This window comes from Phyllostomus discolor, chromosome X (genome assembly GCF_004126475.2).
Source record: "Phyllostomus discolor isolate MPI-MPIP mPhyDis1 chromosome X, mPhyDis1.pri.v3, whole genome shotgun sequence".
Taxonomy (NCBI): domain Eukaryota; kingdom Metazoa; phylum Chordata; class Mammalia; order Chiroptera; family Phyllostomidae; genus Phyllostomus; species Phyllostomus discolor.
In genome coordinates, this window is record NC_050198.1 from 62,325,207 (window position 1) to 62,340,320 (window position 15,114).

The window sequence follows — 15,114 nt, forward strand, 5'->3', positions numbered from 1 at the left end:
GAAACCCATCCACTAAGCAAATATTTGCCAAGCACCCATGATATTCCAGACATTATACTAGCACTGCAAACAAAAGAGATAAACAGCCATTCCTGGCATGGTTCAATTGGTTGGAGTGTCCTCCTGTAACTGAAAGGTTGCTGGTTCAATTCCCAGTCAAGGCACATACTTAGAGTGTGGGTTCCATTCCTGGTGTTGGCATGTACAATCCCCAGTCAGGATGCCTACAGGAAGCAACCCAGTCAAGGCAACCATTTGTGCTTCTCTCGCATCACCATTTCTTATTCTACCTTCCTTTCTCCTTTCCTATCTCTGTGAAAGCAATGAAAAACACATCCTCAGGTAAGGATAAAAGAAGAAGACAAAGAAATCAGCTAAACAGAGAAGATCCCCAATCTTCTGAAACTCATACTCTTTAAAAAAGTTTTTTTAAATGTATTTTTAGACAGAAGGTCAGGGAAGGAGAAAGAGAGAGAGAGAAACATCAGTGTATGGTTGCCACTCAAGCATCCCCTACTGTAGACCTGGGCCACAACCCAGGCATGTGCCCTAGACTGGGAATCAAACCAGTGACCCTTTGGTTTGTGGAGGCTGGTGTTCAATCCACTGAGCCACAGAAGCCAGGGCTGAAATTTACATTCTGATTTAACAACAACAACAAAAAACAGAAAATGTTTATTTTGATTATTTTTTTTCTGAGAAGGGCTTTCTAGAACATCAGTTTAAAGATGTAGAGAATGATAATATGATCAGCCAGAATTTTTTTAAAAAGGACAGTTTCAAAGATCTGAGACAGTTTGAACAAAGGCTTCTTTTTGGAAAAGTAAGTAAGAGGAGCAAGTATAAAGTAAGCTTGTTTCATCACAGAAGAACAATGAAATAAGTTGAAATATAGTATAAGAAATAAGAAAAATATGCATACACTTGAAACTAATGTAGTAAGATATGTAAAGTGTAACTGAAAAATGAAAACAATTTTAAAAATAAAAATAAACTTCTAGTAAAAATAAATGAAGTAAGTGCTCACTTTGGCAGCACATATACTAAACTTGGAGCCATACAGAGAAGATTAGCATGGTCCCCATGCCAAGATGACATGCAAATTCATGAAGAATTCCACATTTTTGATAATGGGACAGAAGATGAAGGGTCATAAAGGAACATGTATAAATGATCTATGAAAAAAACAAAGGGGGTAGGATTAAGGGTGGGAGGTGCAGGTTGGTGTGGTGGGGAGATCATTGGGAGGAAAATGGAGACAACTGTACTTGAACAACCATAAAAACATAAAGGGAATAAAGTAATAAAAACATGCACCAATTTCCTAAAACTAATTCATGTTATAGAATTAAACCTGGCCATATATATAATTAAATGATAAGTTTGGAGTTTAACCAGTAACCAGTTGGGGGTCATTTAATAATTTTATTTATAGTAATTATTGAGCCCCTGTTTTGTGCCAGTCATTATACTAGGGATACAAACAAAACATACTAATTCCCTGTTCCCTATCCTGGAATAAAAATGAAGTGTATTGGGCATAACAATGGAAGTACAGGGGTCTATAAGGGTACATATTAGAGATTTCAACTAGTTTTAAGGGTAAGGGAGGCAAACCTTTTTAAGAAAGTAATATTTTATTTGAGGTTTGAAGAATGTGTTAGGAAGGTAAGGAGACTGGGGAAAGACTGTTTCAAGATGATGGAATAACATATGTGAAGGCCTAAACTAAGAGAAACAGCATGGCACACTTCAGGAATGGTTAAGAAAATAAAAGTACTGGAGGAGGTAAGGAAAAAAGAGACATTTTTAATGGAGTACAGAATTATGAGAGTAACATGAAGTGTTGATTTAGATACCTTTTCCCCTGTTAATGAGTTTTAGATAATGTGATTGGAATACATCCATAGCTACCTCTCTTATATTACACTTCAGTGTCCTTGATCCTGATTCCCAACCCTTGATATCAATATACATTAACCTATTCTAAACTTAGAAATTGAGGGGGAATTCAAGTTATTGTCAAAATGTATTAATTCATCAACAAATTCAAGAATGTCTACTCTAACACAGGCACTCTTCTAAGTATTAAAGATATAGTTGAGAATAAGACAACAAGGCCCCACTTTCACTGGACTTATATTATAGTGAGAAGAGACAGACATTGAAAACAAGATAATTATAGGTGGACATAAATTCTATGAAAAAGAACTAATATGATAAAGAGTGATTGTCAGCAATGGGTAGGATTTAATAAGCCTAAGAGTGCCATTAGACTGAGTAATCAAGGAAGGCCTCTCTATAATGACAATATTTGAGTTGTGGGCTGGGTAAAAAGAAGCACATTATCCAAAGTCAGAATACATAATATTCTCGGCAACAAGAAAAGGCCCCTAGGAGAGAATGCATTTTGTGTGTCTGAGGGGCAGAAAAGTCAAATTGGCTGGGGTTTAGTGAGCAAAGGGTAAAAGTATAGGAGGAGATGAGGTTGGAAAGGTATGCAGGGACCAGATCTTCTAAGGTTCATTTTAAGTATAGGTGGTCCTGTTTTAAGTATGATGCAAAGCCAGAACAGCTCAATTCTTCTTTTTTAATTTTTTAAGTTACAGTTGATGTTCAATATTATTTCATATTACTTTCAGGGGTAAAAATAGTGGTTAGAACTATCCTTAAATTTCCAGTCTACATCTATCTAAAAATTGTCATCCACTCTTACCTGGAAGTTTTTGTATTAATAGAAATACAAGGAAGCATTAATAGGAAGCATAAGTCTGAGTATCTACATCCAACAAAACCAAGGTCTCTAGGAACAACAAAGAGACCAATAATAGCCAGTTTGAGGTCAATTTAAAATAATGACATGTGTACTTGGGTCTGGAATGAGCTTATGCTGACTTCGTGTAAATTCACAGAGCTATTAGAGAGCAACTGCACATACACGTAATCCACACATTTGGATCCATGTTTTGAAGGGCTCAACAGACTCCATTTCAGGTAGTCCTTTAGATACAGGGTTGTCTAACCTGTGGTTCGTGAGCCACATGCAGTTCAGAATGGCTGTGGATGTGGCCCAACACAAAAATCATAAATTTACTTAAAACATTAAGAGTTTTATTTGTGTGATTATGTGTCACAATCTATTTAATGTGTGGCCCAAGACAACTCTTCTTCCATTGTAGTGCAGATGCCATAAGGTTATACACCCCTGCTATAATAATCATCAGCAAAGTCATAAGGGCATTTGATTGTCTAACAAATGATGTAATTTCACAATGGTCAGGAATCACTCTTTAAATTGTTTTCAGAATTTTGGTTACAGAGTTTTAACTGCTCAACTTCTGGCCTTTAGAAAGAGAGGATTGTTTATATGCAGCATTATGCAGCATAGCAAAGTAAAATAATACTAAAAATAATCATTACATAAAAACTTACCATATTTTTTGGACTATAAGATGCATTTCCCCCTCTCCAAATTTGGGAGGAAAATGGGGGTGAGTCTTATAATCCTAATGTAGCTTACCTGGCTCACTGGTGGTGGGGGGGGGCGGCAGCCTATTTATTTATGTTATTAAATATTTTACCACGTTTTTTCCTTCATTTTTTTTCCTATTTCCTTCCACTAAAATCTAGGCGTGTCTTATGGTCTGGTGCATCTTACAGTCCCCAAAATTCAGTACTTTACTTCTGATGCAAGGAAACAAATCTTCCCCTTTAGAGAAAATTATTTTGTGACAATGAGCGTATGTAGTAAATAATTTTCTTTTTTTTTTAATTTTAACATTTTAATACAGACCAGCATGTCTAGTGCATTTCAACTCCTTCACTGCCAAAGAGAGGGAAGGGACTGCTTCAGTTTCTTGGCCTTCTCTTTGTCTGTGATGACCAAGGTATAAAGATATTTGCTTCATCAGACTTTAAACTTCACACTGTCTTATTTTTTTCTTGATCTTACAGATTTGGTGTCCTTGCCTGGTTCTGCACAGGAAGTCCTTGATTTCTTCAATTTTGTGAAGTGTGGCTAAAAGGTACAGAGTAAATAATATCCTTTTCTGAGAATAATAATAGATTAACTAAACCAATGCAAAATAGGCAAAAAATCAGAAATTCCTGCAATTGGAATTGTCCTTGCTCTCACTTTCTTCAGAAAGTTAACTTCTGTTTAGCCAGTCATTTAAATTTGTCTGTTCTTACTTGTCTTGATCCTTTCTCTTAAAAATTATTCTTCCTGTGACCATCAAACCTTTGCATTTTGTCAGTCTAAATTAGTGTATTGTTAATACTTCCTCTGAAAGATGGCATAAAAGAAGACCGCTACTAAATATATGACAGGAGTTATATAAATCGGGGATAGTGATAGTATTCTCTAACACAACTAAGTTTCATCCATTACCTGGTTACTGGTTAGCAAGCACTTTCCAAACACGTCATTTGGTAGGCTTTGGGACTGTTTAAACCAGAGATTATTAGTTTTGCTGATAATATGTGCACATATTGAGTGCTCAACAAACATTTGAGTGTGTCATCACAAGCATGCCTGATCAAATAATTAAGCAAGTGAGGTTTACCAGTGTTAACTTGTCCAAATTTTCACAATTACTAAGCAGTGGAGCTATAATTTGAGCTCAAGTCTAATTCCAAAACACATGCTATCTCTATCACTACTTGTTAAATAAATGAAGAAATGAATGAAAAATAATTCAATAAAAGAAGTCTTCCATTAGAAATAAAGCATTTTCTTAGATAATGTTCAGGGCTATATTGGCTAAACTTAACCATTTAATTTATCATGAAATATATAACTACAAGTCTTGAATTATAAAAAGTTATTGTTTATAACTAGATTTCTGTCAAAAATTAATGTATATGTTTCTCATTTTTATATCCTATCATTGTTCAATAATTATTTAATTTCAGAAGAACAAAAGATGTGCCAAAAAGGTACTAAGAAATCAGAAAATATTTTTAAAATATGCCTTCAGCCACTAATACAAAAGATAGGGAAACTTTTTCCCTTAATTTTACATTTCAAATTATGCAGACATTTCTCAAATATATACTTGTAATGCACATCTTTGAATATAATGTATTTAATTAGACTGGCAATTGAAACTTTGCAAGTTTAATTAGCTCTGAGTGTCTTTAAATACATGTTTTTATGTTCTGTCAGGAGTTCAAGGAATTTGGGGTAAATAAGAGAGAAGATATGATCATAAAGACAGTAACACAAAACAAGCTTATCTGGTGGGGTTTGGATAGGGTTTCATTAGAGCTAATGTCCTTCACAGCAGGAGTCTGTCCAGGAGCAAAGGTGAAGGAGTCTCTACTCAGAAGGAGGAGAAGAAAACTATTTGAAGGAGAAGGGGATAAGAGAGATGGCTTAGATATCTAGGTGATGTCATTCCAGAGCAAGGCTGGCAATCTCTGTCTGGGGGCTCCAAAGGGCCATAGCAGCTTGGGGTCTTATAAGAATAAAGCTTTATCTTATCAATGACCAGCTAATATGGGGTGAGGTTTCACAGCATATGTAAAGCAGGGAGGCCATAAATGGCTGAAAATATGCTTTGAGGGTCTATTTTTAAAGTAATTAGATATGTACAAATTGAGTTTAGTGCCAGCAGGCTTTTGAGTTCTTTATCTCCATGTCTCCTGTTCTATTTTACTCACTTGTTTGTTTTGTTGATTATATTCCAGTTATAGGTGAGATCATATGGTACTTGTCTTTCACCACCTGGCTTATTTCATTTAGCATAAAGCTATCAAGTTCCATCCATGCTGTTCTGAAGGGCAGGAGATCCTTCTTTCTTTCTGTTGCATAGTTTTCCATTGTGTAAATGCACCAAAGATTTTTTTATACACTCATTTGTTGATGGGCCCTTAGTCTGTTTCCAGCACTTGCCTATTGCAAATAATGCTGCTATGAACATTGATGTGCATAAGGTCTTCTGAATTGGTGTTTCAGAATACTGAGGGTATAATCCCAGCAGAGGAATTGCCAAGTCAAAAGGTAGTTCCATTTTTAGCTTTCTGTGGAAATTCCATACTGTTTTCCACAGTTGCTGCACCAGTCTGCATTCCCACCAACATTGCACTAGGGTTCCCTTTTCTCCACATCCTCTCCAACACTTGTTTGTTGATTTGTTTACGATAGCCATTCTGACCAATGTGAAGTGGTAACTCATTGTGGTGTTATTTTGCATCTTTCTGATGGCTAGTGATGCTGAGCATTTTATTAAATTGAATTGTTTATCTTCCTGCAGTGGAGTCATGTAAGTTCTTTTTTATATTTTGGAGATCAAATTCTTGTTCAAGAAATCATTGATAAATATATTTCCCCCTACAGATGGTTCACTTTTCATTTTGCTAATATCTTCATTAGCCATCTAGAAGTGTTGGTTTGTTTTTTTTTATGAAGTTCCATTTGTTTATCGTTTCCTTAATACGCCTTCTTCTAGGGATAGAGCAGTAAAAATTTTGCTGGGTGGAATATATGAAAATTTCTTTCCTATGTTCTCCTCTAGGACTTTTATGGTGTCATGACTTATTTTTAAGTATTTTATCCATTTTGAGTTTATTTTTGTGTATGGTGTAAGCTATTGGAGGAATTTCATTTTTTTTTTTTGCATGTAACTGGCAAGGTCTCCCAGCACCAGTTTTTGAAGATATTTTTACTCCATTTTGTGCCCCTGTCTCTTTTGTCAAATATTAATTGACCATAGAGACATGGGTTTCTTTCTGGACCCTCTATTATGTTCCATTTTTCTATGTGGTTTTTCTTATGCCATTACAAGACTGTTTTTTTTTCTACGTATGTATCTCTTTTAAAATTTTATTTTAAAAATATTTTCCATAATGTATTATTTTTTTAAAATTTTATTTATTTAATTTTTAGACAGAGAGGAAGGGAAGTAGAGAGCAAGAGAAACATCAATGTGTGGTTGCCTCTCAAACACTCCCTACTGGGGACCTGGTTGGCAACCCAGGCATGTGCCCTGATTGGGAACTGAACCAGTGACCCATTGGTATGCAGGCCTGAGCTGAATCCACTGACCTACATGAGCCAGGGCTGATTTTTTAAATTGTTGTTCAACTTCAGTTACTCCATTTTGCCCCCACCACTCTCCTTCACCTCACCCACCTAAACTCCCTCACTCAATCCTACCCACCCTTTGGCTTTGTCCATGAGTCCTTTGTACATGTACCTTAATGATCCAAGAGGCCTTGTAATATAGTTTGATGTCAGATATTGTGATCCCTCCTACCGGTTCTTTTTTTTTTTTCTCAGAATTGTTGAGGATAGTCGGGGTCATTTATGGTTCCATATACATTTTCAAAATATTTGTTCTATATCTGTAAAATATGTCATTGGTATTCCAATAGGGATTGTGTTGAATCTATAAATTACTTTTGATAATATGGACATTTTAATGATGTTAATTCTTCCAATCCATGAATACGGTATATGCTTCCATTTATTTGAGTCTTCCTTAATTTCTTCAGAGTTGTGTAGTTTTCTGACTATAGTTCTTTTACTTCCTTGGCTGGGTTTATTCCTAGGTACTTTATTTTTCTTGTTGGTATAGCAAATGGGAATTTTTCCCTAATTTTTGCTTCTGATGTTTTATTGTTGGTATATGAAAATGCCTTTATTTCTGAATATTGACTTTGTGTCCCTCTGTTTTGTTAAATTCACTTACTAAGTAGAGTATTTTTTTTTTTTTGGTGGAGCCTGCAGGGTTTTCTATGTACACTATCATGTATTTTGCAAACAATGATAGTTTTGCTTCCCCCTTTCCAATTTGGATGCTTTTTATTTCTTGTTCTTGTTAGATCACTGTGGCTAGAAATTCCAATAGTATTTTGAAGTGGTAAAAACAGACACCCTTCTCTTGTTCCTGATCTTAGTGGGAAAGCTTTTCATTTTTACCCATTGAATAAGATGTTGGCTGTATGTTTTTCATTTATGGCCTTTATTATGCTGAGGTATGCCCCTTTTATTCCCATAGACTGTCTTTATCTTGTTTGAGGATTAGGATGATGATGGCTTCATCAAGAGAGTCTGGGAGTCTTCTACCTTCTTGTGTTTTTTGGAGTAGTTTCAGAAGTATAGGGGTTAGCTCTTCCGTAAATGTTTTGTAAAATTCTCATGTGAAACCATCCAGTCCAGAGCTTTTGTGTGCCAAGAGTTGTTTGTTTGTTTTTTTAATTACTGCTTCAATTTCACTAGCTGTTATGGTCTGTTTGGACTTTATTGTTTTTCTTGATGCAGTTTTTGAAGACTATGTTTCTAGAAATTTGTCCATGTCATCAGGTTTTCAAGTTTCTTAGCATATGGTTGTGCATAGTAATTTCCTACAATCCTTTGTGTTTCTGTGGTATCAGCTTTAATTTTGCCTCTTTCATTTCTGATTTTATTTACTTGGGTTCTCTTTCTTTTTTCTTGATGAGTCTTTTTAAAGCCTTGTCAATTCTGTTTATCTTTTCAAAGAATCAGCTTCTGAATTTATAAATCCTTTGTATTGTTCCTTTATTCTCTATGTCATTTAATTCTGCTTTGATCTCGATTATTGCCTTCCTTCCACTTGTACTACACTTTGTTTCTTGTTGTTACTCCAGTTTTTGTACATGTAGAGTTAGATTGTTTATTTGAAATGTTTCTATCTTTTTTAGGTAGGCATGTATAGCAATGAACTTCCCTCTCAGGACTGCCTTTGTTCTATCCCATAAGTTTTGAACTGTTGTGTATTCATTTTCATTTATTTTCAGAAACTTTTTGATTTCTTCCTTGATCTCATCATCAACCCATTCATTATTAATTGTATGCTATACAATCGTCATGATTTTGAGTGTTTTTTTTTTTTCCTTGAGGTCAGTTTGTAGTTTCAGGCCTTGTGGTCTGAGAAAAAGCTTGATATGATTTCTATTTCCTTGAATTTGTTGAGGCATGTTTTGTGTCTTATCATGTGGTCTATCTTTGAAAATGTTCCATGTGCATTTAGAAAGAATGTATATTTTGTTTCTTTGGGGTGAAAGTTTTTACATATGTCCATTAAGTGTATTTGATGTAGTGTGTCTTTCAGTGCCACAGTATCCTTGTGTATATTCTATTTGAAAGATCTAACCATTGTTGACAGTGGGGTGTTAAAATCCCTTAGTATAAGTGTATTGCTGTCTACGGCTTTCTTGAAATCTTCCAATATTTTCCTTATATATTTTTTGTGCTCCTATATTGGGTGCATATGTGTTTACAATGGTTATGTTTTTTTTTCCCCTTTTTTTTCCCTTCCTTCAAGGAGAGGATGGGCAGAGGTCTGTGTTCTCAGATAGATGCCTTGCTACAACCTGCCAATATGAGGATGTGTCCACCTGACTTGGGTGCTCAGAAGGCTGGTGTGTTCAGAGAGTCTTAAAGAAGCTGCCTAGCTCTGTCCTAGCTCCTTCTGATGGAATTTTAAAAATCCTCTCCTCTAAGCTGCACTTGGATCCGTGCAATGTCTGGGAGCTCACTTCCTCTTGATCCAGCCTGGCCTAGTCAGCTTCCTATTAGAAACTTGTGGTTGATCACTCAGAATAGCCAGTGCCCACATGTCACTGTGCTGAGCTGCACTTTTCTTGTGCATCTTTACCACCCAAATCCCTACCCTCAGACCACCACTACTAGTGACAAAGAAAGCTCTTCCTGGTCTGTGGCAGTGCAACTAATTAGAGGCATCGTGGTGAGTTGTCATGTGGACACATGTATTCTATGCAGAGGACCTCCTTGTGTTTTCAGTCTCATCCTTCCAAGTTTTGGGGTGTTCTAGGAAAGATATTCCATAATTGTAGGGCTAGCAGTTGTTTGCTGTTTCTCTTCCCTCAACTGGAAAAATTAAAAATTAAACATTGATGATCCTATGTGGATCCCACCCCTAAATACAGGTAGGGGCAAAAGTAGGTTTACTGTTGTTTGTATGAAAAATAATACAGTAATTCATAAATAATAATGCAAGAATTAACTCTGTATTTTGTGTACTCACAGCTGTAAGCCTACTTGTGCTCCACCCTGAACATACAGAAAGACTGATTATGCATGACCCCAGCATCTACCCTGTGGAGGAAGTAGTAATAAGCTTCCTGCCCTTGCCTCCTGCTCACCTTCATTCATTCTTGGGATGGTGGTTGGGGTGGGGAATCCTGTCCCACAGGGGATGTGGCTCCTAGAAGCAAACACTGTATTTTTCTTTATCCTCCTTTCCGCCTCCCCCCATCTTTGGAACAAACACCCACATTTTATTTTCCAGAAGTTTCTTCCAGGCAAGTGTGTTTGCTTATGTTTTCTTCATTGATTCTTCATCTGAGTATTATGAAGTATCCCTCTGTGTCTCTGTTTATGACCTTTGTTTTGAAGTATAATCTGAGTGATATAAGTATTGTTACACCAACTTTTTTTCCTGTCTATTTGCTTGGAATATCTTTTTACAACCTTTCATTTTCAGTTTATGTTGGCTTTTTTTTCTGAGATGGGTCTCTTGTAGGCAGCATATGTGTGGGTCATGTTTTCTTATCTATTCAGCTACCTTATGTCTTTTGATTGGAGCATTTGATCCATTAAATTAAGGTTATTATTGATAGGTACTTCTTCATTGTAATTTTTCCCTTTGAATTTGTGTTCTTTTCTCTCCCTTTTTCTTCATCTTCTTAAAGCAATCCTTCCAGCATATCTTGCAAAGATGATATGGTGCAGATGTATTCTCTTAGCCTTTTGTCTGGGAAATTCCTTATTTCACCTTCCATTTGAACATGAAACTTGCTCGGCAGAGTAGTCATTCTTGCAGGTTTTGTTTTTCATTGCTTGCCATATTTCTTGACATTCCCCCTTGCTTGCAGTGTTTCTGTTGTCAAGTCAGCTGCTAGCCTTTTTGGAGCTACCTGGTATTCCACTATATTTCTCTTTCTGCTTTTAAGGTTCTCTCATTGCCTTTAAAATTTTGCATTTTATTTTTATCACAAATAGCCCTTTTTATTTATGACCATTAAATGAATTTTAAACAGATTCTTGGATTGGGGGCTTGTATCCACCAGATCTTTGAACTTCATTTGCTGTCTCATCCCCAGAAGCTTTTATAGAACCACTACCTTCACCATGAAGCTCCATGAGTTTTCCCAGTTCAAACTTGGGCTTCTTCTGCACTTTGACTTTTCTAACAAAGACATCATGAAGCAGATAAATAGATTGACAAGTTTTTTATATGTCTTTTCTAATGCTATATGGAGTCAATTTCTTGTCCATTTCTTTCAAATCATTTGCCTGTGCCTCTTGAGTCATGATTTCTATCATCTTCTTCCATATTTGGAGGACCTGATGATGCTGAGCATAAGAAGTCTTCTGAATCTGATTGTTGTGGATTTTTTTAATAAACCCAACACAGAATAGATGAAGGAAATATCCATCAGTAGTCTTGACATCAACATGAGCTCCAATCATGGTCTGACATTTTTTGACCATAGAGCACGTTTTGTCATGAGTAAGATCTATGCCTTGAAATTAGTCAGTAGGATTTGACCTGAACGTCCTCAGTAATTAGCTTGAATTTTCTAAATGTAACTTCATCATTCTGCAGATCAGTTGGGCTCACTTCAAATACATGACCCTTCAAATGCATGACCATTGTGATTTTTATTCCTTGAGTTCTCATGACTATTGTTTTTTCAATATTTCTTATATTGAACATAGCTGGTGCTTTCACATCATACCAATATTTCTTAGAAAATGGATCAACCGCTTTCTTTGCTCCCTTTTTGCCGCCCTTCTCAAGGTGCTTGTTCTTGTCCACTTCCATGGTGCTGCTCAGAGAGCCAAAAGGGTAAAATTTGGCATTTTAATTAAGATTTATCTTGAAGTAGTATAATAAATGGAGAGAACAAAATTTAAAACATAAATAAAACATGAAAGTGTGATGGGAACAATGGGATAAGAAAAGAAAAGTGTATACTATGAGGTTTGAAGTAAAATTGGAAAGGTATTGGACCAATGGGAGAAAAATTGCAGTAAAATCATGTCAGGGTTGATAGCAATGACAGATGAATGAAGTTTAATAAAGTTGGAATGGGAATAGAAGTATTGTACAAAAATGAAAAGTGAATATAAGATGTCTAACATAAAGAAACAAATGATTTTGGTAGTGTGGGGGAAGCAAACTAATTAGAGTAAGGAGTAAAGCCAAGGTTGAGAGAGGAGAAAAAACTTTCCTCACTTGACAGATAACGATCAGGGCAAGGGTGAAATGGAGTAAGACAGGAGGAGAGTTTTCTATGTGACTTAAAGTACAAACAAATATTGAACAAGTCGGAGTTTTGTTGGAGAAATAATGCAATGAATGTGGTATTTTGTCCACCTTGCCACTGTTTATCAAAGGTGGAAAAGAAATAAGACTCTTATAACAGGGGGAAAATAATATGAGCCAACTTAAGAAAAAAAATGCACTTATGTGAGGTTAAGTGGAGGAGAAATAGTGAGAGTAAGGGATAGAAACTTGTTCAACTACTTGAGGAAATAAAGTTAACTCTAACAGTAATAAAGCTCAGGAAGATGGCTAAATGGATTTAGACCAGAAAATGGTACTGTGTGGGATTTGGGATAACAATATGATAAGAAATATATAATCTGAATAAAAATAATACAAGTAAAAGACCAAGAGTAGTTAGTTATTTGAAATGAGGGTGAAGTGAAAGAAGAAAAATTAAAATGCAATATGAAAGGGAAAATAACAAAACAAAAGAAAACAACACCTCCTAAAGAAATGAAAAGAAGAAAGAGAATCAAAAAAACATGAAAGTTCTCATGAAGAACAAGGTGATATTTGTCTCAGAGCTTGATGTTTACCTTTTGACTTCTTTCTGGATCTATCTATGGTTTTGTCTTAGTACCAGGTCTTGCTCTCTTACTCTTCAAAAAGAAAAAAAAAAAAAAAAAAGCCTCCTGCTGTTGTAATCCTAGCCAGCCAGTTTTGCAGATCTTTCCAGCTCCTTCATGAGATGGATGGGTTGGGCTCTATTTTTCCTTTCCAGTGGTTCAGCTAGGAAGTGGGCTCAGTCTGGGCTAAAATAATCATTGGTGCCCAGTTTCCAACTCATGCACTCAGAGCACTGTGCAGCCCGCATTGTAGACTCTGCACAATTGGGCTGGACTGGCAATGATAGACCACCTTGCACCCCTTTGATCAGTCTGTGAGGTGCACTGGGTGGGGGCAAATTGCACTCACAATCCTCCCTCCTTGATGACAAGACAGCTACATGTGAGAGGTCCTTGCCCAGTGAACTGTAGTTTCCCTTTTGCAAAAAGTCACTTTGGGCATCACTGCTGCTCCCAGCCACTGCCTGGCTTTCCAAACACTGTACCTCTCTGGCAAGCCCAAAATCTATCTCAGACATGGCCTGTCATGGCTCACCTCTTCTCCCTGCTCCACATGCCACCAGTATCCACCCCCCCCCACTAACTGTCTGGCACTGTCCACAAGGGGAGAAAAAAATGGGATAACTGTAATAGCATAATCAATAAAAAATGCTTTAAAAATAAAAAATAAAAAGCTTGATGTCTCTAATTAGTTAAAAACAAGTTTTTTAAAACTAAGTGCTGACACATTGCTTTCAAATATAAACACAAATAAATTGACAATAAGATACTCATAACCATATTATCAACACATAGAAAAGAACCAAATAAATAACTAGAATTTTTAGCCAAATGATTTTATAAAAGGAATTCACACAAGTTACTGATTTTCAAACCAAAATTATGTTGGGAACCGCCCTGACTGGTATCAGAAGCTGAAACCCCCACCTAGGCTAAGGCTAAGGGAATGCCCTTGGAACCGTAAGCCAGCAAGGAGACAAAAGCTTATCTCCCTGTCAGGAGTGCTGCTTCTGCTGTTTTATTCATAACTGAACCCCAAAAAGCTTGGTCAGTTACCAAAGACGGGTAAGATTCCCCACAGGGGGAACGACCTAAGACAGGCATGATCACTTTGGGAGGCCCCCCAAAAGAAGGACTTTGGGGGCTGCAGCAAAAGGGGGTGATGGACCCTCGCTCCTCGGCTTTGACATAGCCTGAGTTCTCATTGTCTGGGAGAAAATCTCCTTATTTCCTTAGTTCCCTTGCTCCACCTAAGCCTGAAACAATGACAGGGTGGTGCAGCTCTGTGCTGAAAAAGGCGGATTCCCTGGGTGATCAGGCCTAAGAAAGAACAAGTAAATTACTGTGAAACCTTCTTTGTTTAGAATGCTCTCAGTTGAATGAGAGGGGTCCAAGGAGGAAGTTAGTTTGTTCCTCAAAGTCTTACAGCTCTTTGACCCCGACTCAATAGACCAGCAGAGTTCCTTGTTTTCTATAGTTCCTTACTTCCCCCTGATAAGTACTGTACTTTACCTGAATTATTATGCAAAATGAGCCCAATAAAAGCAGGTATGGATGGTAAATCGGCGTGCTCCCCACTAGGGGGGTGGCCATTTCGTCCCTACTTCCCCACAGAAACTAGTCTGTCTCTGTGCATGTGTTTTTTCTCATGTGTTTTTCAGCGAGCCATCCGCAGCGCTCCGTGGTCACTGCTGGCCGGTGACCCATGCATCAAAATTCAATAGCTTTTTGTGATTTAGTTAATGTATTCTACTTCTTTTCCTTATTTCTTTGGATATTATATTAGGCCTGAAAATTTCATTCACAATTATATCATTACAATGAAAATTTGATATTAGAAGATACAAAGTTAAAATATAAGTTTTCAATGCTACTACATTATACTTTTTTACCATTTTGTTATTTTTGTTCAAGTAATCTGCATTTTCTCTTCACCACTTTCCCCTACCCCAGCCATTTCACCTTTCCATCCTTGACTCTACCCCTCTTTGGTTTTGCCTATGTGTCCTTTATAGTTGTTCCTGAAAACCCTTACCCCTTTTCCTCCATTATCCCCTCCCACCTCCCCTCTGGTTACTGTCAGTTTGTTCATAATTTCAATGTCTCCGGTTATATTTTCTTGCTTGTTTGCTTAATTCATTAGGTTCTACTTATAGGTGATATATGGTATTTGTATTTCACTGCCTGGAATATTTCACTTAGCATAATGCTGTCCATTTTCATCC

The 15,114-nt window shown here is 36.7% G+C and overlaps 1 non-coding gene and 2 pseudogenes across 1 annotated transcript; 1 reads left to right on the forward strand and 2 right to left on the reverse strand.

Annotated features, from left to right (window-relative positions):
- The first annotated feature begins 1,019 nt into the window (after positions 1-1,019).
- Positions 1,020-1,126, forward strand: LOC114505813. Its single transcript, XR_003685283.1, has one exon. It is a non-coding gene; the product is annotated as a U6 spliceosomal RNA (small nuclear RNA).
- Positions 1,127-3,772: 2,646 nt separating this feature from the next.
- Positions 3,773-10,141, reverse strand: LOC114504842 (annotated as a pseudogene).
- Positions 10,142-11,020: 879 nt separating this feature from the next.
- Positions 11,021-11,816, reverse strand: LOC114505193 (annotated as a pseudogene).
- Between the last annotated feature and the right edge of the window lie 3,298 nt (positions 11,817-15,114).